At 27.8% G+C, this 26,222-nt stretch overlaps 1 long non-coding RNA gene across 1 annotated transcript; it reads right to left on the bottom strand.

Annotated features, from left to right (window-relative positions):
- Nucleotides 1-5,932: 5,932 nt before the first annotated feature.
- LOC113382140 lies at nt 5,933-6,241 on the bottom strand. The gene is made up of 3 exons (XR_003367634.1): nt 6,222-6,241; nt 6,040-6,166; nt 5,933-5,970 (listed from the first exon to the last, which is right to left on the bottom strand). It is a non-coding gene; the product is annotated as an uncharacterized LOC113382140 (long non-coding RNA).
- Nucleotides 6,242-26,222: the final 19,981 nt, after the last annotated feature.

The raw sequence follows: 26,222 nt of genomic DNA, 5'->3' as shown, positions 1-26,222 counted from the left end.
AATTTTTTCAACAATAACTGTTAATTGTATACAGATAAATCACTTTGCTGTTTTGCTGTGAGTTGAACATTAGTAGTTATTTACCAGCTATTAGTTTTTGCTTAGATATTTAACTCAGTCATAACGATGATTTGTTTTCAAAAGTGTGCTTTGGTTTTGACAAATTTTGTGGGTACGGTTGTGACATGTAACTCTTGTCATTTTGAGATGAAGATTTAGTATATAAACAAATCTAACTTAACTAAGACAGAATATGAAAAATAAAGGAAAAGATTTCATGAATAATTCTTGTTAACTTTATTTAAAAAAATATATTTTGGTATATATTGTTAAATTTTATTCATAAGTTTTGTTTAAAAGTTTACGTGATGTTGTATTATATATTATTATTGTTAACGACAATAAAAGTCGTTATAAACTATTTTGGTGACTGTACCTATTGTTTTTAAGATATTTTTGGCTTGTTACAACCGTCCCTGACGGCGTGGACGGTGGCATTCGTACTTTTCTTGTATTATTTAATTTTATGATGGATTACATCGTATTTAAGAACAGTATTTCAGTACTTCAGTACAGACAAATGTTCAAATTATCATTCATTTTATTTCACTCCTGGTGAATAATTAACAAAATTATGGGTGACTGAAAAAAGGCAGAACGACCGTGCCCAGTCTCCTTTAAACATGAATCCGATGTTGCACATTTGAAGTATTTTTTTAGATATTTTAGCACATCTAATGTGTATAATTTTATAATCTATTCTTTTCCTTAAAATTCACCTTTCCAACCCTAATGGGTAATCAGTCTATGTCCTTCTAAGCGTACGGCTAATGCATTTACAGCACCTGGTCACGTAAATCCCGCACTGTCTTCTCTAAGAAGATAGATTATCACGGCCGGAGCGCTCCGGAATGCACTTCGAGAATTGTACAGAAATGCAAACAGAACGTTGAATAAACGAAACAGCTTTAATATTCCGCTTTTGTAAATACTACTATGGAAACGAGATGCGAAAATTCAGTATTGTTTAATAGGCAAAAGAAACACTTGAAGAAAAACTCCTAATGTAAACTCTGCTAAAGAAAATTTAATTTTGCTCTATTTACTTACTTAAACTTTTCATAAGCGTTATTTTGTCATATTTGCTTTAATATTAGAACAAATTTATTGCGAAAAATATCAACTTCGAAACAACTTTTGTAAAACTGCTCACAAAAGTTTTGTTTTTACGAACAAATCTGACTTGCTAATTTTTTCGGTTTCTTTTTCCTTCAAGTCATTCTGAATTATTTGAGACCTAATTTTAAAAAAGTATATGTGTTTTGTTTAGTATGTAGGTATGGTAGGTTGTTCCTAACTATGGATATTTTCGAATTTATTTTCTCCAAGAGCTCAGGTGCTTCCGAATTGCAAATAAAAAGATTCTGACAGTTTTAGCTCTTAATATTAACTTTAAGATAGTCCGCAATCCAACCAAATTTCTTATAGAAATAACATGAGTAAAATTCTATTTCTTTCGTAGAATTTTATATCTTAGCGACAAGTGAAGCAAAATATTGATAATCACATTGTATTTGCTAATTTTGATCAAACAAAAATTTGATATATTTTATAAAATAAGTATTTAATTAGGAAGAAATACTAGGAAACTTTGATTAGAATGCGCATTATCTCAAAGTTAATATTAGGATCTAAAATTTGCAGAGAATTGTTTTTTATCAATTTGAAAGCATTTGAATCTCTGGAAGCAAAGAAATTCGAGAATATTCATATTAATAACCACCCTAATTGTGTATAAGAGGCATTTTTTAACTTATCGTCGACGTTTTCCACAAAAGCCGTTTCTTTGTAATTAGTAGAATAGTGACTCGATAATAATCCTAAATCGATTTGAAAAATTCAAAAATTGTTTCAAATTTCTTTCCACTATCGAAAAATCTACGAAAGACAAGCTAGCAATATATTTATAATATTTTCATTGATAAAACCAGATGCAAATAATCCAAAAAATCAAAAATAAACTCAATGACTAAATCATTAAAAACTAAATTATTTTAAAAAGTTGTTAATTTATATTAGAGATTATACTTTTACTCTCTCGTCATATTACTATATGATTTATTATAACTATTATGATTATGACTATATATTTGCCGATAAGTTTTGGATATCTGGATGTTTTTGCAATTTCTTGAGAAATGAAACTCGATTTACATATGGTTGTTTTTTTCCATAATATATATTTTTTATTTACCACTCTACCATGATATGCCGTAAACCACCATAATAAGCTCTGATTTATGACAGAACTGATCGTAAAGATTCGCAGATAATTGCACAAACGCTGTAAAAAGGCATATCGTACCTTTGATTTTACTACCATGGACCGGTAATAAACTTGAATGAGTTTCATATAAATTTACGGTTAAGATTGACGGCAAGATATATCATCGAATATTTACTCAGATTTTTTTCCTCTCGAAAGAACTGAATAAATCATTGCTATTACATGTGTTACGGAAGTATGGAGAAACTTTTCTGAATTCATTTAAAAGATGTAACTTTTTTAGTAAACTCTCTTCGTCTACAATCGGAAGAAGGGCCCCATTGGTAAGTCACCATTTTTGACAGCATCACCAGCAATGATATGTATTTTTTATTTATGTATTCATTGACTTCTCAATAACGTTTGTTTTTGCCAGAAAACCAGACTTGCTAACTTCATTTTCTTGACCTTTCAAGTCATTCCGAATTGTTTGGTGTTTGCTCTATTTGGAATGAGTATGTATGTGTGTGAGAAAAAGAACCGATTTTTCAACATACATAGAAGTTTTCTCAAAAATGGCTGCACTATATTCAATATTTAGTTTAATTATTAATTGATGTATATCGAAAGCTATCAGTTAAGAATATAGTTTTGGCAAAGATCGGTTGAGCTATTTCTTTGTAGTTATCGTTAAAAATTTTTCTAAATCATTTTAATGGAAGTTTGCAACATCGTTCAATATTATAAGCCTACGACAAGTGTTCCTACCATAAAAATTGATCCAAGTAAATAATGAGGCGCGCTTTTTGATGTTACTCATTTATTAGCTATTTGTTCGACTTAATAATATACAATATTCAATATATTACATTTGTCGTAAAAATGATATTTTTGGATTTTGAAATTCATTACAAAATTGAATGATTTGCAATATTTTTAACTCTCTAAAATATTTTTTTATTCTAATAGATTGGATTTTTTTCCTACTAAATTGCAATATTTATTTCAATACATTTAAAATTGCATTTAATCATCTATTCATTCTTATTCATAATAATTATTACTGAATTAATTAATTCACTCGATTAGTTTCATATATAATGCCATTTATACCTAGTCTATATATTAAATTCTACAAGTGTATAAGATATTTATTTTACATAGTTTATATAGATATATATATATATATATATATATATATAGATATATATATAGATATATAATTATAATAAATTATTTAATATATATTTCTTAAATATCGATATCATTCTCAAATACGTTATACTATGTTATATCCCTTAAATCTAATTATCTAACATACAATCTTCACTTTCATATAAATTTATTACCGCTTTATTATTCACTTATTATATACCCATATATATATATATATATATATATATATATATATATACCTATAATATACACCCTATATATTTACCTAACCATTTTATTCACATAATCTATCTTTAATACGCTATCTTCTGACTCTACCGCGGATTGAACCCGGGACCTCTACGTGACAATCGCGCACCTTAACCACTACTCTATTATTTCCACGGTTTATTCGATAATTATTGGTAATTAACCTTGAGGTGACGCGACGACACTCGACGAAAGACGAGCCGTTGTAGCGCCTCGGTGGCGCAGTGGTCTAGGTCGTTGCCTACCACGCGGAGGACCCAGGTTCGAATCTCGGTAGGGTTAATTTAGCTTATAAGGGTAATTGTATGTGTAAGCTGATGAATATAGGCGTATTAGGCATATGGTGTATTAACGATAATTAGCGTATACGGTGTTGTAGAAAATATAGCGTAATGTTAATATAAGGGGTAATATTAAGCGTATATAACGTAAGGTATTTACACGTAAATAATTACATTTAAACGTCGTTTTATAAGAAATACAAATGTTAGTAATTATACTCAAGATTTTTACTCATTTAGTTACGTTTAACTATTTTGAGTAGTTTAATTTTTCATTAGCATTTTAGGTCCAATGTGCAGAGGTACTATTTTTTATAGTTATAATAACAGTAGAATCCGCTTAGTATCCCATGTAGAAATTAATTTGGTCTGAATCTACAAGCAATATAAAATCTACATTGGTCAAATTTGAAACCAATATCGGCTGGTCATAAAAATTGAACATTTTTTATATTGAGGCCATATAGGTAAACCAACATTGGTCTATATTGGTCTATATTTGGAAATTTGGAACCAATGTTGCCTACAAATTGTTGAATGTTGGTAAGGTAATATACAATTAGACAGAGAGCTGGTGAACATTTTGAATTATTAATTATTGAATTATTAAATTATTCTGAAACTTATAACTGATGTTGAAATATTACACAAATATTTGAAGATTTGAAGTTGAAATAATATAACGCATAAATCAATGTCATTTATTTAACAATAAAACACCTGAAATTTATTTATTTATTTATTTATTTATTTATTTCTGAAATGAACATATACGTAAATTTATTAAGAATGTTTTTGTGGAAATTCATTTATTAAATATAAACAATGATACAAATATATAACTGCATTAAAAATATGATTATTTATAAAACACAAAAGTGTCATAAATATTGATTATTTTTTTAATAGATATTTATTAATACATATCAAGTAAACTTTTTTTATAACAATAACAAAAGCAAATAAACTTTCCTATTTATAACATCATCACTCGATAAAACATTTCACAGCATCTGAACATATTTTATTTGTTGTTAATATATTTATTATCCATTATGAAATATTTATTTCATCGTCTAGAACAGTCATTGGAAAACCTACCTTACATTTGATATATATCAAGTAAATTATAATCGAATAATTATTCTATTATAATTTACGTGATATATATCAAATGTAAGGTAGGTAAAGTAATAAAAGTAATAAATGCAAATTAACTTAACTATTTATAACATCATCACTCGATAAAACATTTCACAGCATCTGAACATATTTTATTTGTTGTTAATATATTTATTATCCATTATGAAATATTTATTTCATCGTCTAGAACAGTCATTGGAAAACCTACCTTACATTTGATATATATCAAGTAAATTATAATCGAATAATTATTCGATTATAATTTACGTGATATATATCAAATGTAAGGTAGGTAAAGTAATAAAAGTAATAAATGCAAATTAACTTAACTATTTATAACATCATCACTCGATAAAACATTTCACAGCATCTGAACATATTTTATTTGTTGTTAATATATTTATTATCCATTATGAAATATTTATTTCATCGTCTAGAACAGTGACTGGGAAACTTTTTCAATCATAACCCCAAAATATTTTTGTCCAAGTTTGTATTGTCATCTGAAACCTCGTATTCCTTGTTAATAAATGTATAATATATCATTATATATTATCAATATGAATAATTTATGAAAGCGTTAAAATGAGATTGTAAAATGCACTCGACTCTACTTTTACCTTAAAAAATAATGACTTCATATCATAGTCTAAAATCTTGCTATGCAAATGTACAGATTTATTGACATTCCACATTGCATTTATTATAATCAAACATTATGACTATTCTGTCAAAATTTATATCTTTCCTTTCTATAACTTATTTAGTTACAAACTTTTGATGAAAAACTTTTCGATAACATTTTACTACTAAGCAAACCAGTTTCTCTATTTTCTGCGCTTACAACAATATTACCTGAAAATAAATAAGAATATGTTTTAAATGCAGAGACATATAATTATATTATAACAAGTATTGTCTTACCTTTTATAAATATGAAAGTGCAGTATGTCTTCACTCAAAAAGATTAGGTTATGTTATATTTTATTATGTTATATTTTATTATATTTCACGTAATATGTACAACTGATTTCTCAATGTGTTTAAACTCCTGATCAATATAAAAATCCTTAGTGAGAAAAATAAAATTATCTTGCATTTCTTACCATTTTTATTGAAAACTTGCAAATTTTGACATTTCGAATAGCTAGTTTCCGATTATTTATTAGAGATACTAATAATAATGTAGTTAGCAGTAATTATTCTAAAAATAAATAGCTATTAGTTACAATGCATAAACGCATAATTAAGTATTATACTCACCAATAGTAAAAAGAATTCGTCTATTAAAACTAAGGTTATGTTAGATATACATAACTTATTACTTAATCTATCCATCCCAAATCAAATCAGATGACGTAAAATTAAGTTGAACTTTCAAACCTTTGTATTTTAATCCAAAGTAACAACAAAGAAATGAAATATTGTATATTTTTCAGAGACAATGCTTACTTAACCAAACTTGTTTGTGGTATATATTTCGCACCAATGCACATTACACACATTAGAAAACAATGTACACTATAACACTATTACACATTACACATAACTGAAAATATTATTCGATTATTTCCAGCAAAACTAGTATCTTAAAACATACTATAATTAACAATTTTGCATTAAAGGCTAAGGACGCCGTGTGACGCGCGTCGCTTCTTGTAGGCATACGTCATGCATAGAAGGCATAGAAAGATCTAGAATTTTATACCTGCGCTTTAAGATAATGAGTTACTACAACAAGATTGTATATCTTGGTGGTGTAATGGCTAGCGTCGCAGCCTTTTGATTTTGATTTTGGGGTTCAAATCCCAGTCCCTTTATTATTATTTTTTTATTTTATAATTGCATGAGTAAATACAATTAAAGTTTTCAATTAGTTTTATATATATCGGACAGTAATTAAAATAAATTACCCTGTAACATTTATAACTTTTTTATAATGAAAGGAAAACTGAATTTTTATACTATTCTCAACATTTGAGGTTTTCATAAAGAAACCGTATAAAGTATTATACATCATTAGAATCGTCTCAAAATTCTTAGTTTTTCTTCCACATATCACAACTTAGTATTTCAAACGGTTTGGCCTATGGGCGAGTTGCAGTGCTAAAATTCAAGAAAAATTGAAAAATCTGAAAATAATTATACGAACACACATATTGAATTATATATCATTTTATTCGTAATTTTATTCCGCATCTTTCGTCCGAATAAACTTTTTACGTATCTTTTACCTTTTAATTTGTAAGGGTGAATAATTACATGGTTAAATATTTACAGCCATATATATCTGGCGTATGTTGTTTTCGTTCTGTTGAGTCGATAGCTAAGCGCTAGCGTTGCCGACTCTTAACGTCGTAGTCTCGGGTTCGATCCCAGATAAGATTTTTGTTTTTCATTTTAAATATAATAACAATAATTATGATTGAGGAATTTGAGGAAACAATATTTATTATTAATTAACATGCAAACAATATTTAATAGTCAATTATAAAAAATGTTGCATCAATATTCATTTTTTATTTTGAGGACAATATTTATTAGCTTATGATAAAAAATATTGCATAAATATTTATTTTTCAATTTGATGACAATATTTTGTACCCGATGATAAAAAATGTTGCATCAATAATTTCATTTCAATTTGTGGACAATATTTATCAGTCGATGATAAAAAATGTTGCATCAATATTTTTATTTCAATTTGTGAACTATATTTATCAGCCGATGATAAAAAATATTGCATCAATATTTATATTTCACTTTGGGAACAATATTTTGTAGCCGATGATAAAAAAATATTGCATCAATATTTATATTTTAGTTTGAGGACAATATTTATCAGCCCATAATAAAAAAATATTGCATCAATATTTCTATTTTATTTTGAGGACAATATTTATCAGCCGATAATAAAAAATATTGCATCAATATTTCTATTTTAGTTTGAGGACAATATTTATCAGTCGATGATAAAAAAATATTGCATCAATATTTATTCTTCTATTTGGGGACAATATTTATTAGCCGATGATAAAAAATATTGCATCAATATTTCTATTTCAGTTTGAGACCAATATTGGACAAGGCCATTTATAGAGATTATTGCCTCAATATCGGCTGACGTTGGCCTGATCGATTAGTTGATATCATCACAGAACCGACGTTCGCCGATATTTTTGCAATATAGGCAATCACGGCCACAGAAAACCGATATTGGTAATATATTGTACCGATATTAATTTCTACATGGGATGACATCGAAGGAACGCCGAAATCTCGTCATACTAACCGGTCGTCATACAAAGCATACTGAAGAAAAACTATTTTAATATGTAAATATCAAACAAAGCATACTGAAGAAAAACTATTTTAATATGTAAATATGTTGCATGTTTCAGTAATTTAAAAGAAATGCCTAAACATACATTTTAATTAAAAATAAAAAATGACACACATTAAAATTTAATATAAAATAAAATTGACGTAGGGTAGGGCGGGGCACAAAGGTCTAATTTGACTTTCAGTACTTATATTATCTAAACTCAATGAACGACCTAGCAACACATAACACACATCAAATAAGCATCTATCAAACTATGTTCAGAAAAAAGATCAGATAATTCTTAATTATATAAATATTATTTTTTTTATTTTTTTTAAAAATTTGGTATCTGACCCTTTCTTCTACATATACGGGGTAAAGTGGGAAAACCAGGTGGCTAACAGATGCAATTTCTTCTAATAAATATAGAAGTATATAGATATTACGTTTTAACATTAAAAAAAATATTTTAATTTGAAGTCAAAATATTAGTAGAATCCCTAAACAATCATTCAAAGACCTCTATTTTTTAAGAAAATTATCTATTATTTGCGAACTATTTATCTGATAAATTAATTGCACAATCAAACACTATAGGATAAATGGCTTATAATATGATCGGTCTGAGGCACTATGCAGATAATATATATATCATATTTAAATAAAACGCTTGACAGCTTTTGTCTTAAGATTTGTGAATTGTTAAAACAAGTAGTTAGTCTTCGTCTCTAGAGAAATGTTGCAATGCAGCTATGCGCATATATGAGCACCTGCCATAGTGCTCGCTTCTAGATTATGCATGCCGTATAATGCATGTGATATAATTACTTCTGCTTTGATTATGTAATAGGGTTGGCAAAGAGTCTAATGTAAAAAACTGAAATGTTCAGTTTGTATTAAAATCTGGGCCCAGAATTGGCGTAATTGATTCGGATATGGGCTAACAACAACTACTCCCGAGTTTCTTGGAAAAGTTCACCATCAGTTTTCACTTAGAGTAGTTTTTCTGCTCATTGAAAAGCTCTATGACAATGGCGTTCTTGATTCAAGCTCAGATGTTCAAATATATAGCAACTATTTATGCAAATTTGATTGCAATAATGCGAAGACCCAAAAAAACATTTTTTTTACTTTTGATATCTTTCGATATCCGAAGCAATATCTGTTATCGGTTCCTAGAAAGCTTTCTTGGAAAAGTTTAGGCCACTTCTCAAGTTTTCACTACAAGTATTTTCACTGCTCACTATTATCAATATTTCTGAGCTCTCGTACTTTTTTCTAACTCACTATTACCTATTTTATACAGAACAAGCTTTATATTATCTAGAATCTAGGCGAGTTTATTCATGGAATTAATCAAAATATTTAAGCTTTAAACAAGCTTTGAAAAGCATCTTAAATGACATTTAATTCTGAAATAACTTGTTTATTCGATTTTCTAATTATTAAATAAAATTAAATAAATATTTAAAAAAGAGTAAAGAAATTTTATGTTGTTTCTTCTTGATTTGTTCTTGAATAAATCTTCTACAATCAACAGCAAAAGATGCGAGAATATCACAAATCATGCTTTAAATTTTTATTTTCTACTACTTTTTTTATCAAATAACCACTTCTAAAGTATTATTTTAAGAAATATCATAAAATGAATTATTTTTTTATACTGAAATATTTGCACACAGACTGACTATTTATGATAGACATAAATATTCACATGTAATTTCAGCAAACATGCATATAATTGAATTAGATTTGATTTAATATTATATTATTACAGAAATTCTATCATAAATGCATTTGATTGATATTAATAGACACATATAGGTAATGGTTGCACATGAATTATTATTCTCCAACTGTTTAAATTAGTGTAAATTGAAATATTTCATAAGTTAAATAATAATCCAATATCAATTTTCTATTCTTAAATGACGTCAATATTGTATATATATATATATATATATATATATATATATATATATATATAATAAATACATTGTGAGTGGATAAATAGATACTAATTTAAAAATATGAACAAACAAAAATATATATATATATATATATATATATATATATATATATATACATACATACAATTTTATGAATACCTACTTATTAGTGAATTTGTTTAAATGTTTTTTGTAAAGTTACTTTTACAGTAAAAACTAATCTCGAAATAAATAAAGTTTATGATTGCAAACTTATAACTTTGCATGATTGCTGAGAATTATTGCAAAACTAAAACTTAGTTTAAAATAATTTCCGTCCTGTTTATTTATTTACTTTATGTAATTCAGATTAATGATGTTGATGCAATTAACAACGCAACCCAGATTGTTGAAAACTTTCTTTATAAATCTCATTTGGAAGTTTATGTAAAAATATAATTTAAATTAAATTAAAATTAAATATAACTATCTGTTGTATATATAAATTAGTGAAAGAAAGAAGTGTTTCTTTTGATTAAAATTTAACTGATACTTTTTATAAATGATTCTAAAGAATTATTTCAACTCAAATATATTGATAGTCAGTTTTTATTTTTGGATTTCTTCTCTTAAAGAATAAACATCTTTGATTAATTATTACATTTTATATTAGACTTACAGGCTGATAATATTTCAAATTTATAGGATAAAGTTGTTAAAATCATACGCTCTATGGAAATATTGCTATATTATTTATATCAACTAAATTAACAAAAAAAAATTAACTCGTATTGAATCTCTTTTAGTTGTCTCATAACTAACAGTTACGTATTTTTACGTATTTTAGAGAGGTGCTTTTGATACGATAAAGGCGAATTTTCACTTTGGCTGTAACCTTAATGGTACCGAGAATTACAATAAAATAGAATTCATTCTAGGATCAACTTTGTTTCTAGTTATTGGTTAGAAAGGGAAACATTTTTCGAATTACACCTAAGCAAATTTACTTAAAATATTATTATAAAGTCTCGAAGTTTTTCAACTTCAGTAAAAATCTTTATATATGTATTTATATATGCCCTTTACTGAACCAGATTGGAGTAAAAAAATGCATAGGTACGACTTAAGCTACTAGGTCTTCGAAATCTAATAACATAACCTCACAAGTTCTTCTTTTGAATTATGCATAAACTATAGTCAAATAAGTGACATATATAAAAATAAGTCAAGAAAAATATCAGAATCATATTATTATCGTAAAATACTTACAACTGATTAAAATCTTACTCTTTAACTTCCCGTAGGGTAAGTTATTGTGATGGGCCGAAAATCGAAATTGAAACATTTCGAATTTTTTACATTTTCGACGTTTTGAAGGTTTCTGAACATTTTGGCATACTTCAGAAAAAATGGATGTGTGTGTATGTATGTATGGATACAATTTTTCGTCCACGTTTTCGGGCGTACGGATCAACCGATTTGAATGGTTCAAAAAACATTCGATTCCTATTGATAAGCAGATGTGCTGATTAGTTTTTGGCAAAGGCATGTCCAGCAGTTACGGAGATAGAAAAAAAAGAGTGCAGAAAATAGAAATCGAGTTTTTGAGAGAACGGAGCATCCGATTTGAATGATCGCAAAGGCAGGCCCTGCCATTTCGAAGATACGGAGCTAAATGTATAAAAAATGGCAGTTTTTGAAAAAACTAAGCGTCCGATTTAATTGATTCAAAAAACTTTCTGCTTGTCTTAACAAAATAATTGATTTTGGAAAAAAAATAGTTTCAACTTTTTTTTAATTTTTTGTATATCGAAAATAATTCAGATTTTATTTTTAATTCTGACTATAGTTGTAATATACTTTAAACAAATAAATTCAACTTTGCAATTCAGTTTATTTAATTCTTACAAATAATAGACAATGTTACAATATTTATAATAATCTATTTGAAAACATTCAGTATTCCTCGAACATTTAGTTACGGTACGAGAAGTTCCAGTAATTTGCTTTAAGGCACGATGCCACACACCCCTCTGGTCAATTATATTTGTTCATCATTACATTAGCCACCACTCCAATTATGAACGTTTACTTACTTAACTAAATAGTTATATTTTATGGTAGCTCATGATATAACTTATAATTACACAGATTCACAAAATAAAAGAACTGTCTGTATTGGGTGTGCAACTTATGTTTTTCAATGTACTTTTTAACGCAAAACACAAATCTGAAGTCAAAATTGAAATCTGAAGGAAAAAACATAGAAAAATAAAAAAATTAGTTTAAATATAGTAATTCTTTTGCATGATGGAAACAGGAGGGCTAGAAAACAGAAATTATAGTCTTACAAATATTATATACTTTGACATTATTATTACTATTATTTTTTGTTTTTTTACAGTTTGGCACTTCATTTTTACATTTAGTCTTAAGAAGTACATTGGAACATATGTCGCACGTTCAACTTTTTTTTTATTTTGAAAACCTGTGTTATCAATCTTACCCTGCTTAGTTTTTGAGTCCCTATTTCTAAATATTAATATTTTTCTATTTATATTATAATTAGCAAATTTTATACTCTATAAACTAAGTACTATAAAATTACTGATTCCTATCCGAGCACGAAACGAATCTTCTTTATACAATACACTTCTCAAGTTTAATTCAGTAGATGCATGTAACTCTCCACTTTTATCGGTACTACATTTTCGCAATCCTTTATACGTACGTGAAATATTTCTGTGATAAAAAACGAAAAAGTAAAATTTCCCATAAAGCGTACGAATTTTATTCCGCCACTTTGTCTGAGCTGCAATTCCGCACTCTACACGGTCCCAGATGTTCACCTCGGGCGGCTTAACCTGTCCCGGTGGAGAAGGATCCTTCTTTTCATACAAGCGGATGAAAAGCTTTTTTTACTTGTAATTGACTCAGCGCTTAATACAGATTTTAGTAAGTTTATATTAGAAAGGTGGGGTTCAAAAAACCTTGACGTAGTGTAGAGCGGGGCTTACAGATGCGCGGAAAAAAGGTCCACCATCATTATCTCGAAAAGAAGTAGTTTCGAATTTTTAACGATATCATTTCAAAGTATTAATAACTAGCTCGTATAGGTATTTTGCCTTGAGGCAAGTTACATGAACTTCCCTTAATGTGTAACTTAATCAATAAAAAATAAATTAATTTATGAACGAACGAACGAATATGTTAACTCTAGAAGAAAATTTTCAAAAACCAACCTTTTTTATAATTGAACTAGTTTCCCCAGGACTTTAATGGTTTAGAATGTTCATTAGGACCAAGCACTCTGTCGTTATTTTAAGTAAATCGTCTAATTTTAATTTTATTAAACGTCAAGAAAACTACTTACTTCCTCAAACTTTGATGAATTTTTGAAACCATGTTATTTCAGTAAGTTCTTTAAGGCCATGATATATAGTGCCAAATGAAAACGGCTCGGTAGATTTTCACCTAAAACTAATAAGTATCATTCCCAACTAATATCTTTCAAACAGATTCTGATTTTTTTTAAATCGAATCGGTTGTATAAATGTGGACGAAAAACACTCTTTTCTAAATTACAAAGTAACGGCTCAGCGGATCGTCTCACAAAACTGAGAAACGATAATTCTCATTGAGATGCATTAAATGGCTTTCACATTTTTGAAATCGGTTCCGGCGTTTTTGAGCAAACGACCATGAATAGTCTAATTTTGACAAATGGCATAAAAACTACTAATTTTTGCAAACTTTGACGAATTTGTAGTTAGTTTAAAAAGTTATTATAGCAGAGCCGTAATATTCTAGTATGATCTATGAGACCATGGTATCTATCGTAAAAAAGTAATAAGAATCGTCGAAATTTTGTTTTTAACTTTTTTACAAGAAAACGGCCCGGTCGATCTCTACCAAAAACTAGTCAGCACGATTCCCAACCAATATCGTTAGAACGGTTTTGAATTTTCAAAATCGATTCAGAATTGCGGGCTAAAACGTGGATGAATTTTTTTTCACTTTTCTGCTATTCAATATAAATATCCGGAGATAAACGGCCTAATATCAATATTCATAAAAAAAGTTTAGTTTTGTTGTAAATTATTTTGGCTTTGAGCTCTTTTATTTAGTTAAGTACCTTAATATATTATTTAGTTGTGCGTTATTTGTTTTATAATAAATATTATCATTTTTAAGTTAGATTCAATAGTTCAATATAGCTTCTGTTAATCTATGAGTGAGGTAAACACAACCAAATAAACCTTTACACTGGCAACAAACTGAACTTTCATATCTTGTAAACAATAAGAAAGTAGTAAATGAAAAATTAACTAAGCAAAAAAGCTATTTCACAAAAGATGATTCATATTAAGTTATTCAAACTCTGCTGATGAATAATTATAACTGACGAACTTCCAGATTTTTATATTTGATCTGATTACAGTGAGATTTTTGTAAAAAGAGCTTAAGAAATTGGGCATGTCCTTCACATTGGTTACATAATGTAGCAACAAATTTATTAAATCCTTCATCATATCAATATCTTCTGCTGTCCCCTGCCTATGGAATGAAAAGGGACAGATGGCAAATAGAAAAAAAAATTGTAAAAAAGCATATTTGTATGATTAGGAATTAACTGAGAATATTACGAAACATAGTTCGATAGTTGTTTGTTTGATACGTGTTATTTGTCGTAATGTAGTTGAACCTTATGTCCCGCCTACCCTGTACCTTTGTTAGCCCATTAATTTATGAGTAAACGATTTAATGATATGGCATGAAATAGGTAACTTCTCTAAAATGATTAAATTTAATGAAATATAACTAATTTTACAATTCGTAATATTAATCATATATATAATATATATTTATAATACGCTAAAATACATTATAATAATTATTTAATAGTGTAAAGATAATAAATCGTAGTAAATAAATCTTGTCGTGAATGTAGCAAGTGCCTTTTATGAGCTTTTCATTTTTCCTAAGTTTGTAAGCAATTTATGATTTTATACAAATAATGTTGTAGTAATCCAAATTTTGACAACATAAGATTGTGTAAGTACATTTTGTTATATATCTGAAAAAATGAATTATTCAATATGCATGTTTTCATTCACGCGTATAATAATTCAACAAGGTTTCAATTAAAGTACATGAATGTTTTCAATTTTCCTTCATACATACGAGAAATCGATCCCAGGCTTTTAGCATATTCCAAAATAATAGATTTAATTTGATAACAACAAATATACAGACCTAATTTCAATATTAGTTTACAATTCACTGCGTTGAATGTTTATAATTTGTCTGTTTTCTGTTATATTATATCAAGCAATATTGGAATACATATATACTAAAAGAATCTTATGGTTTACTACCTTAGTCCTCATATTTTATTATAGTAAGAATTGGATTTTGGAAATAAAAAATAGTTCTTTTTAGGCATTGCTGCATCCAATCAAATGAAATATGACCAACATTAGATTAATTCTCTACCATTCATATTTGTTATTTCAATGTTGGTTAGTTTGCCCTCAAAACTTCAATTATATCGTATTTCATTATATCGTATTAAACATAATATAATATCAAATTTGAATAAAAATAATTAAAACTTAATTTAATAAAGTTTTGGTAATGCGTTTTCTGTATGTTTGATACTAAACAACAAAGTTGTAGGAATAGTAAACAATATATCTAAAATTTATGAACCGTAAAGACTGTATTGCTCGAGAAAATATGCTATAAAATATAAAGTGCTACTGTTATCAATAAGTTGTAACAAGTATAGTATATATCAACGGACATACATAATTCTGATTTTGAACATAATTCTACCAATATAACAAAAAATTACAGCAGTCTTGTAAATCCGAGAATATAATAGGGTAGAGCAGATCCAATTTGTTCAATAGTTTTTACCCCATAGCAAAAGGGACTGCTATCGGGCAACTAGATGTCTTATTTTAAACTTTAAAGAAACTTAATGAAATGACAGCTAAATTATTTAACCAATGTGAAATAAAAATTTTATACATACATTTTTTACAAAGATCACACCGTATATAACTTAGATAAAGTATTTTGTGAGAAATATTCATAAGTAAATATGTAATATTTTGTAAAATTGTTTTTTTTTAAGTCAATCTACTTTTTTATTCACTAACTTCTTATTAACTTTTCATAGAGTAAGTTAGAAACTTACTCTATAAAAATCTAAATTTTTATATTTTAGACAAAATTCTAAAATAAAAATGTTTGCATATCTTCACGTATAAACCCCGCTCTACCTTATTATTAAATATCGAGGCAAAAAACTCATGATTTTTATTTAATGTTTTATGATTTAAAACACTACAAACCAATACAAATTCTGAATCAAAAATAAGTTTTCATTCTAAAAATTAAATATTACGTTTCATGTTATAACAGTTCTAAACAAAAGTTTCATATTTTAAAATATATCTATTGAAATTTTCTGAATTAAAAGTTGAATTTTAAATTTAAATTTTTAGGTAAAGTTTTGAATTTTAAGTTAAACTAGCTGAAAATAGCATTTTGCCTTAAGGCAAATTACATAAACTTCTCGAAATGTGTACTAATTGACTCATCAACCGAAATAAAGATTTAGATATTTAGATAAAAAAAATTAACTGCAAGATTACATATATCATATACCTGCATCGTATATCATGTACGTGGTCTCTGATATTATTTAATAATTTAAATTAATAGTTTTTCATTAAACAATTTTACACAACTAGAGATGTGTCGACGACTTATTTTTTCGCTGATTTCAAATATATGATTTCGCTTGATTTTAAATATATAATATTCAAATTTAAACTCATTACATCACAAAAGCGACTTTTTTTCTTCAAACTTTTATGAATTTTTAAAATTAAACTACTATCCGTAGGACCGTAGAATTTCAGTATGTTCTATAGGACCACGATATCCATCAACAAAAACATTGTCAGCAGTTAATTACGAAGAAACGGCTCGTACGATCTTCATTATTATTCCCTAATAATATCTTCAAATAGATTTTTAAATATTTAAAATCCAGTCGGAATGTTTAGCTAAAACGTGGGCAGATTTGTGAGGTAAAAAATCTGTTCACATACTTACTCCAAATTTTATCTCATTTGATCAAGAACAGCTTGAAACAAGAAAACATAAAATTAGTAATTTGGATTTTTTGTTGAAAACATAAACTTCTCTTTCGCGAAATTAATGAAAATAAGTATTAATGTAATATCTACAACTGATCAATCTTAATGAATTTTTGCCTACGCTCTAAAACTTTTTTGTTGAAAATTATTCAAATTTTGATCAGGATTCGTAAACTATTTAAACTGATCTTAAATTGATCTTTAATTCAATAATTCATGATAAACCAAAAATAATAAGATGAATTATATTTAATAGAATGAAAATTAGAATTTTATTAATAGAATTCGTTTCGAATGACTGCTTATATGGAGTGATGCTACACTGTTTAATAAACTTTTAAGGGGGTATTCTAGTGTAGAAATTTAAAAAAATCGATTTTTTTGTTTCATATTTTTAAAGTTTAACTATTTAAGAATATGGGTACTAGAAGCTATTTGAAAATTTTAATTATTTTCGGAGATATAGGCATTTTACTGACTCGATCTCTATGCTGGTTTGGCTTCACGCAAAACTTTACATGCGTTTTTCTCAGAACTTACTTTTTCAGTACTCTTGGCATGATTTCTGGAGTTCTACTCGACCAATTTATTTGAAAATTTCAGAGAGTCTTGTTTATAGATCTATCTATAGTCTGAACTAGAATCATCCCGAAATTCCTATTTTTACTATTTTTAAAAAATTCGAGAAACTCAAAAAAACAGTAAAAAAAAACCTTTATTTTTAAACAGTCTCCAATTTGTGAAAAAAAATTTTTTACTCATCGCTAGTTCAGTCGATTGCGACATCATTCTAAATTAATAATCTTTTTATTTTTTGCATTTCCGATGGCTAGGAGGGCTGAAACCATGTCAAGACTGAGGTGCCAATTTTTTGAGACCACCCACTTCATCAGCTGACAGTTTTTACAATTTTCAACTTTTTTATTTTTTAATCTTTGTTTTGTATTTTAATAATATTAATAAACAAGTGGTAAAAATGGATAGTGAAAACATCGCTTTCTTTTACGGCACTTTAAAAATGACCTAAAATTTATACTCTACACTAGAATACCCCCTTAAAAGAGCTCAAGATTGCTGGAAAATAAATAAAATTTATAACAAAAATAAAATACTAATAGTTTATCTCTTTGTGTTACAATAAAATTTTCTCGACTGAGCCAAATATATCTTGTGCAATTTCCGCATGAAACATTTTGCCCTTCTGTCTGCCTAGAGAAGAGCCCTTCCTACATGCGCTCATCGTCAGACAATTCCGAATGAACGCACGCGAATGACTGAATAACCGGAATGCAAGATTTAATTATAGGATTTGTGTTCTATCGTAAAAGATTTCCAAGGAAGAAGAAAACTCATGCGTACTATCAAGGTGCTTCAGCTCTGCACCTGCTACCAGATTTTATGGTTTGCCTTATACGTTTTTTATGGCTTATTCGAAATGATATATAAAATAAACGATTCGTTTAAAATCCTTTCCCATTGTTCCTGGGATTGATGAAGCATTGTTATTATTTCGAGTGTGTAAAATATAAAAACGCTGATGAAAAATCTGGCACCGAGAACGAATGAAGTGAAGTTGATTGAACACTTCAAATTGTTTGATCAAATTTTTGGGATTGTATTGAATGAGTAGAGAGAAAATTGCTCTTAAAACTTATTGATTTTATTTTTTTCTATGGTCTATCTTATAATCTTTGATTGAATTTCTGATTGAATGTTAGCAAATATAGTTTAGGTTTCACAAAGATTCTGGAAAAAATAGCGAATTAGTTACAATATTTTATAAACATAAATTTATAATGCGTATAATTTTAGCACCTGAATAATTTAATATTTCTAATTCAAATTTTGAATTTATTATTACTACGGATTACATTAATGCATAAATTTGATCAATTCATATATACTTTTCATAAATTATTCTAATTTTTTATAGAATTAATATTACTTATCTTACTCCATATTTTATAGAATTAATATTACTTATCTCCAGATCCACTCATATCATTTTAGCTTATATTTGAGTATGTACGAATTTATCATTTTGAATGTTTTAAAATAATTCATTGTGGAACATTAAATCAAAAATTCACTATGGAATATTTATTTCATGTTGCAATTTTTTTGTTAGATATGAAAAATTCTGTTATTTATTATAACAAACAAGAAAAAAATAAGAAAAAGACAAAATTATGTGGATATTATGGAAAATGAAAAGTTTTTAAAGTTTACATCTATTTGTATTATGCTAGAATAAAGCTAATTTAATAGTCATATATCTTGGATGTGTCTTTAAAATGATGCAATCGTTTTGTAAAATACTTAATTTTTTGGGTTTTTTTCCTTCCATTTTTTCACTCTACGTCATTAATCTCCATCTATAACTTCATACTTCACAGGTCAGTTCTGCCTATTCAAAATTCTGTTCTTATTAGCCTGATTTATTTCTTTTAAATATTTTCAATGATAAAAAATCAAGTTCTTTTTTTCTGTTTACGACAATAATATCTATAATAATTTATTCTTTGCTTATTTCTAATAATATTGACTTGTTTTTATGTAATTCTTTTCATGAATCAATGGGAACTTTAATTATTACAAATAAAATATTTAATGTTTCCTGTAATATGAATTTTTATCATGAATCAACGTAAACTAAAATTGTCGTCATATAATTGAATGATATAGTATCTCCTATAACAATTTACATATGATAACATCTCACAAATTATACATTCGTCCCAATCCTCTTCATTTGAATTTTCAAGTAACTTTAGGTATGTTTTTTTACATTAATTAAGATGACTACATGACTAGATAGACGATTGAGCCAACCATCAGAATTGTTACACATCATTCAAGATTGATACGGAATAAGGTGTATAAAATTCCAAACTAGTTGGTATTGGTATTTTGCCTTGAGGCAAATTACATGAACTTCCCGAAATGTGTAAATAATCGACTTAATCAATAAAAAATAAATAATAAATTAATAATAATAAATAATAATAATAAATTAAAAGTATTCCTAGTGGATTTATTATACATCATTGAAAACGAATGAACACTTTAACTCGGAGTATTTGCTAAAAGCAAATTTTCAAAAATCAATAATTTTTATAATTGAACCAGTTTCCGTAGGGCTTTAATGGTTTACTATGTTCATCAAGACCAAGTACACTATCGTTATAACATGTAAATCCTATAATAATCTCAATCTACACAAGTTAACCTTTTTATTTTCTTTTCAAATATCTCATTATTTTATCTTATTCTGTTTATAAATACTATATATTTTAATTTTGTATATATTTTAATTGTTATTCATTATGTAAAATAATTGTATTTTTGAGTTCTCTTGGAGAAATCTGTGGGCTATATATTTAATTAAATAAATAAATAATTTTAATTTTAACAAACGCCAAAAAACTACTCATTTTCTCAAACCATGATAAATTTTTAAAATTAAATAACTTGTCGTAAGGCCGTAATATTTTAGCAAGTTCTATAAGACCATGATATACATCGCCAAAAAAGTTCCATTAAATTCGCTTATTTTTTTCAACAGTTAATTACAAGAAAACGGCTCGGTAGATTTTCACCTAAAACTAATCAGTATCATTCCCAACCAATATCTTTCGAACAGTTTTTAATTTTTTAAAACCGATTCGGTAGTATCAGCTTAAATGTGGACGAAAAATTTAACACTTTTTCTCAAATTACAAAGAAACGGCTCAGCAGATCGTCTCACAAAACTGACAATCGATAGTCCCCATTGAGATACATCAAATGGCTTTTAAATTTCTGAAATCGGTTCAGGCGTTTTTGAGAAAACGTCGATCAAAGGTCTAATTTTGACAAATGCCAAAAAAACGATACTAATTTTGAAAACTTTGAAGAATTTTTAAAATTAAACAACTTGTCGTAGGGACGTAATATTTTAGTATGATCTACAAGACTATGGTATCTACCGTCAAAAAAAATTATAAAAGTCGTCGATTTTTTTAACTTTTTTACATGAAAACGGCTCGTCCGATCTTTGCCAAAAACTAATCAGCACGATTCCCAACCAAAATCTTTTGAACGGTTTTTGAATTTAAAACTGCGGGAAACTGCTTCAAAACTGCGATTTACAACGAAACGGCACGGCCGATCGTCACACAAAACTCAGAAACGCTAGTCCTCATCGAGATACATCAAAAGGCCTTTAAATTTTTGAAATCGGTCCAGCCGTTTTGGAAAAAACGTCGATTTACGGCAAAAAATCTGTTCCCACACACATACTTTTTCTAAATTTGGTCTCATTCGATTCAGAATGGCTTGAAACGTCGAGATATCGATATAAAATTAGCGAATCGGATTTTTTGATGAAAACATAAACTTCTCCTTTTTTGCGTAGGCCTGCAGTACAGTAGTTTTGACAATATTCTGTAAGACTTTTAATTTTTAATCGAGTTATTTTTTGAATCACTTGCCCATTTTCTCTTTAGTCGAATTATTTTTTTCTATTTCTATTGAAAAACACCTGTTATAACTTACCTCTTTACTAATAGCCTCTACCTTCTCTGCATATTTTTTAAACAAAAACTTTATTTTGATAATTATGAAGCGCCATAGTGCTACGAATCAGTATGGCAATTTGTGCTTTGTCATTTACAACTTTCCTAAAAAAAAACTTATAGCATAATTGGTTCTAGTGAAACAACATGTACTGAAATCAAATAACAAGATTCCAGAAACTTCGCTAAATGTTTGTCCATAAGCATAGAGGGCAGCTAAATGGTTACGTCTGCTACTGGCGTTGAGTTCATCGGGTTATTGCTCCAGGAGCAGCTGCTACGGCCGCGGTTTGATTTATAACTCGTGTTGATTCTGCTCCCCCGCGACTCGCTCCACCGTTAACTTCGGCCGCTTCATTTCCTACATTACGCGTTTCCGCTACAATGGGTTGCCGAATAGGGCTACGTAAGTTGATGGATTTTTTGCTCGGCCCAATTCTAGAAACTTTAGTTCTTTACCAATTACTCGAGAAGTCTATTGTATTTTGTAGAAAAAATCAGATTTGTAGGAAATTGTATCGTAATAATGCGAAACGTAAGATACATCAGCGATTTCTTAATAAAACTCGTTTTGAGTTGTATTTTGCCTTAAGGCAAGTTACCTGAACTTCCGGACAAGTGTAAGTAATTGACTTGGTCAATAACAAATACTCAAAATGGATTTACTTGCCTAATAAATCGTCAAAATTCAATACATTTATTAAAATTTGAACGAGTTTCCGTAAAACTATAATAAATTAGTACATTCATTAGGACCAGCAGAAGTCTATTGTATTTTGTAGAAAAATCAGATTTGTAGGAAATGTATCGTAATAATGCGAAACATAAGATACATCATCGATTTCTTAATAAAACTCGTCGTGAGTTGTATTTTGCCTTAAGGCAAATTACATGAACTTTCCGACAAGTGTAAATAATTGACTTGGTCAATAATAAATACTCAAAATGGATTTACTTGCCTAATAAATCGTCAAAATTCAATACATTTATTAAAATTTGAACGAGTTTCCGTAAAACTATAATAAATTCGTACATTTATTAAGACCAGCAGAAGTCTATTGTATTTTGTAGAAAAAATCAGATTTGTAGGAAAATGTATCGTAATAATGCAAAACATAAGATACATCATCGATTTCTTAATAAAACTCGTCGTGAGTTGTATTTTGCCTTAAGGCAAATTACATGAACTTTCCGACAAGTGTAAATAATTGACTTGGTCAATAATAAATACTCAAAATGGATTTACTTGCCTAATAAATCGTCAAAATTCAATACATTTATTAAAATTTGAACGAGTTTCCGTAAAACTATAATAAATTCGTGCATTTATTAAGACCAGCAGAAGTCTATTGTATTTTGTAGAAAAAATCAGATTTGTAGGAAAATGTATCGTAATAATGCGAAACGTATGATACATCATCTATTTCCTAATAAAACTCGTTGTGAGTTGTATGTTGCCTTAAGGCAAGTTACATGAACTTCCGGACAAGTGTAAATAATTGACTTGGTCAATAATAAATACTCAAAATGGATTTACTTGCCTAATAAATCGTCAAAATTCAATACATTTATTAAAATTTGAACGAGTTTCCGTAAAACTATAATAAATCAGTACATTTATTAAGACCAGCAGAAGTCTATTGTATTTTGTAGAAAAAATCAGATTTGTAGGAAATTGTATCGTAATAATGCGGAACGTATGATACATCATCGATTTCCTAATAAAACTCGTCGTGAGTTGTATATTGCCTTAAGGCAAGTTACATGAACTTTCGGATAAGTGTAAATAATTGACTGGGTCAATAATAAATATTCCAAGTGCATTTACTACAGAATATTGAAAATTGAGCACGTGCTTAATAATTGTCCAAATTCAATACAATTTTTTTAATTGAACTAGTTGCCGTAAAACTATAATATTTTAATATGTTGATTAAGACCAGCTACTCCATTGCTATTTAATTCAGAATGGCTTAAAACGTCGATGAAACATAAAATTGGCAAATCGTATTTCTTAACGAAAACATGAACTTCTTCTTCGGGAAGTTCATGTATTTAATATCTCTTGCGCTTTCATATTTTGTATTTGACCCTATTTACGAACTGTTAGGTTTTTTTTTCAAATCGATTACATTTTATTGCGGTTCATTTGTTTACAGGAAGATCCTCGTGTAATTTTAATTTGCAAACAGTTTTACTGGGCAACTATGTGTGAAGAAATAACTTTTTTGAAACAAAAAATAATTTTGATATTATAATTAGAACTAGTTGTAAGTGAAATTCTGTCTTAAGGCAAATTGCTGGAACTTCCCGTACCGCAATTCAAAATTCGAGTAATTAAAAATAATCAATAAAAGTTGATCAATGATTTGAAACTTTTAATTAAATTTTAAACCATATTAAATCATTCTATCTTAAATCATTTATTTTAAAATATTTTGGAAATTCTGAACTTTTTTTCAAAGCAATCGTACCTCTTTAATTGCATAAAGACGAAATATCGAAGCGCGTCTAACGCGTAAACATTGGTACGGAACCCATAGGAATGTAAACAAAATTTTTACTTATTGTTAAAACCTCTGTAAAATATCTAATAATTTGATGTGCATATGTCTAATGTTCATTTTTGACCGCCAAAAGGCATTTTTTTTGCTTTTTTGGTAGATCTCCGAAACCGCTAGACCTGCCTTTATGAAAATTTGACCAATTTTTCATCTTGTCAATACAAGTAAAATGTCTTTCGAATTATTCAAATCGGACGCTCCGTTCTTTCAAAAACTGAGTTACCGTTTTTGGTACTTTTTGCCCCATATCTTTGGAACGACTCGACCTGCCTTTACCAAAAACTAATTAGCACGTCTCCTTATCAACACGAATCGAATGCTTTTTGAATTATTCAAATCGCTTTATCCGTCTTCCCACACACACATGCACGCACATACACACACATACACACACACATACATCCATTTTTTTAAGTTATGCCAAAATGTCATTTTAGAAACCTCTGAAACGTAAAGGTATATAAAAATTTTCATTTTCGATTTTTTTGCGATTACTATAACTTGCCCTACGGGAAGTTAAAAACTTGAAATTTACTTGATCAGTTTTTATGAAACAATATTTATTCAATTTATGTATAGAATAGGGCAAAGGTCCAACTATCTTACTATGTTTTTTTTTAAACACTTAGCTATTTTATTGTAGAAACATGTTTTTTGCATTTTTTTCAAAACTTGGTCTATTTTAGGCTTTAGACAAACACGAGACAAAAAAATTTACCATTTTATTTTTAATTTTAATTTTAAAGAGGTTTGATGGAATAAAAGATCGCGCTAGTTACAATTTTCATATGGAACTTCATCAAAAAAATACATCATTGGGATTGGAGTGGCTATCAATTTAATTTATTTCTTGTAAAATTGATTTTCTAACTAAATTTACATGTATATTTACTATTTTCTTTTTGTTTACGCCAGTGTAAAGATTTAGTAAAGACTTTTAACCCAACCGCATAAAGCTATTCTAGAGGTTATATAAAAAAAACTGTTGAATCTAACAATAATTCTAATACAACAATTAAATGATGAATTTCTATACATTTGATTCAGTTATCGACATACTAAATATCGTGGTCATATTGTCCTATTTTTAATTATATGTTAAAAGGTTAAAATTCTGTTATTAAATTAGCTTAACTTGTTGTTTTTCTCATACATATCGCAAATGTTTTCTTTAATTTTTTTGCAATGATGAATGCAATAAGAATGAACTAAATAACCGTGCTTAAAAACAAAAAGACCAACAGCAAAATTAGTGGTGCATGGCATTGTGCCTTAAGGCAAATAACTGGAACTACCGATACAGTAATCATTGCCCAATATAAGGCGATGACTGAAAACATATTTTTCCTTCATTTTTAACATAGTATCGTCAAAAAATCCACGCTTGTTTTTAAATAATGGTGGTCATATGGTGGTGGTCCTTAATACATAACAGAAATGGAAAGACAGTATAAAAGAAGTACTGTGTCCTATCTCATTTTAAATGTTCCTAAACAATACATAAGTATACAAAAATAAACGTTAATTTTTTTCTATTTTTGTGATATTTGTATAAAATT

The sequence above is a fragment of the Ctenocephalides felis genome, unplaced genomic scaffold (genome assembly GCF_003426905.1).
Source record: "Ctenocephalides felis isolate EL2017-DRISC unplaced genomic scaffold, ASM342690v1 CF-g0.4_SCAFFOLD_03319, whole genome shotgun sequence".
Taxonomy (NCBI): Eukaryota; Metazoa; Arthropoda; class Insecta; order Siphonaptera; family Pulicidae; genus Ctenocephalides; species Ctenocephalides felis.
Note: the sequence above shows the minus strand (reverse complement) of the source record. Positions and strands in the feature narration are given on the sequence as shown.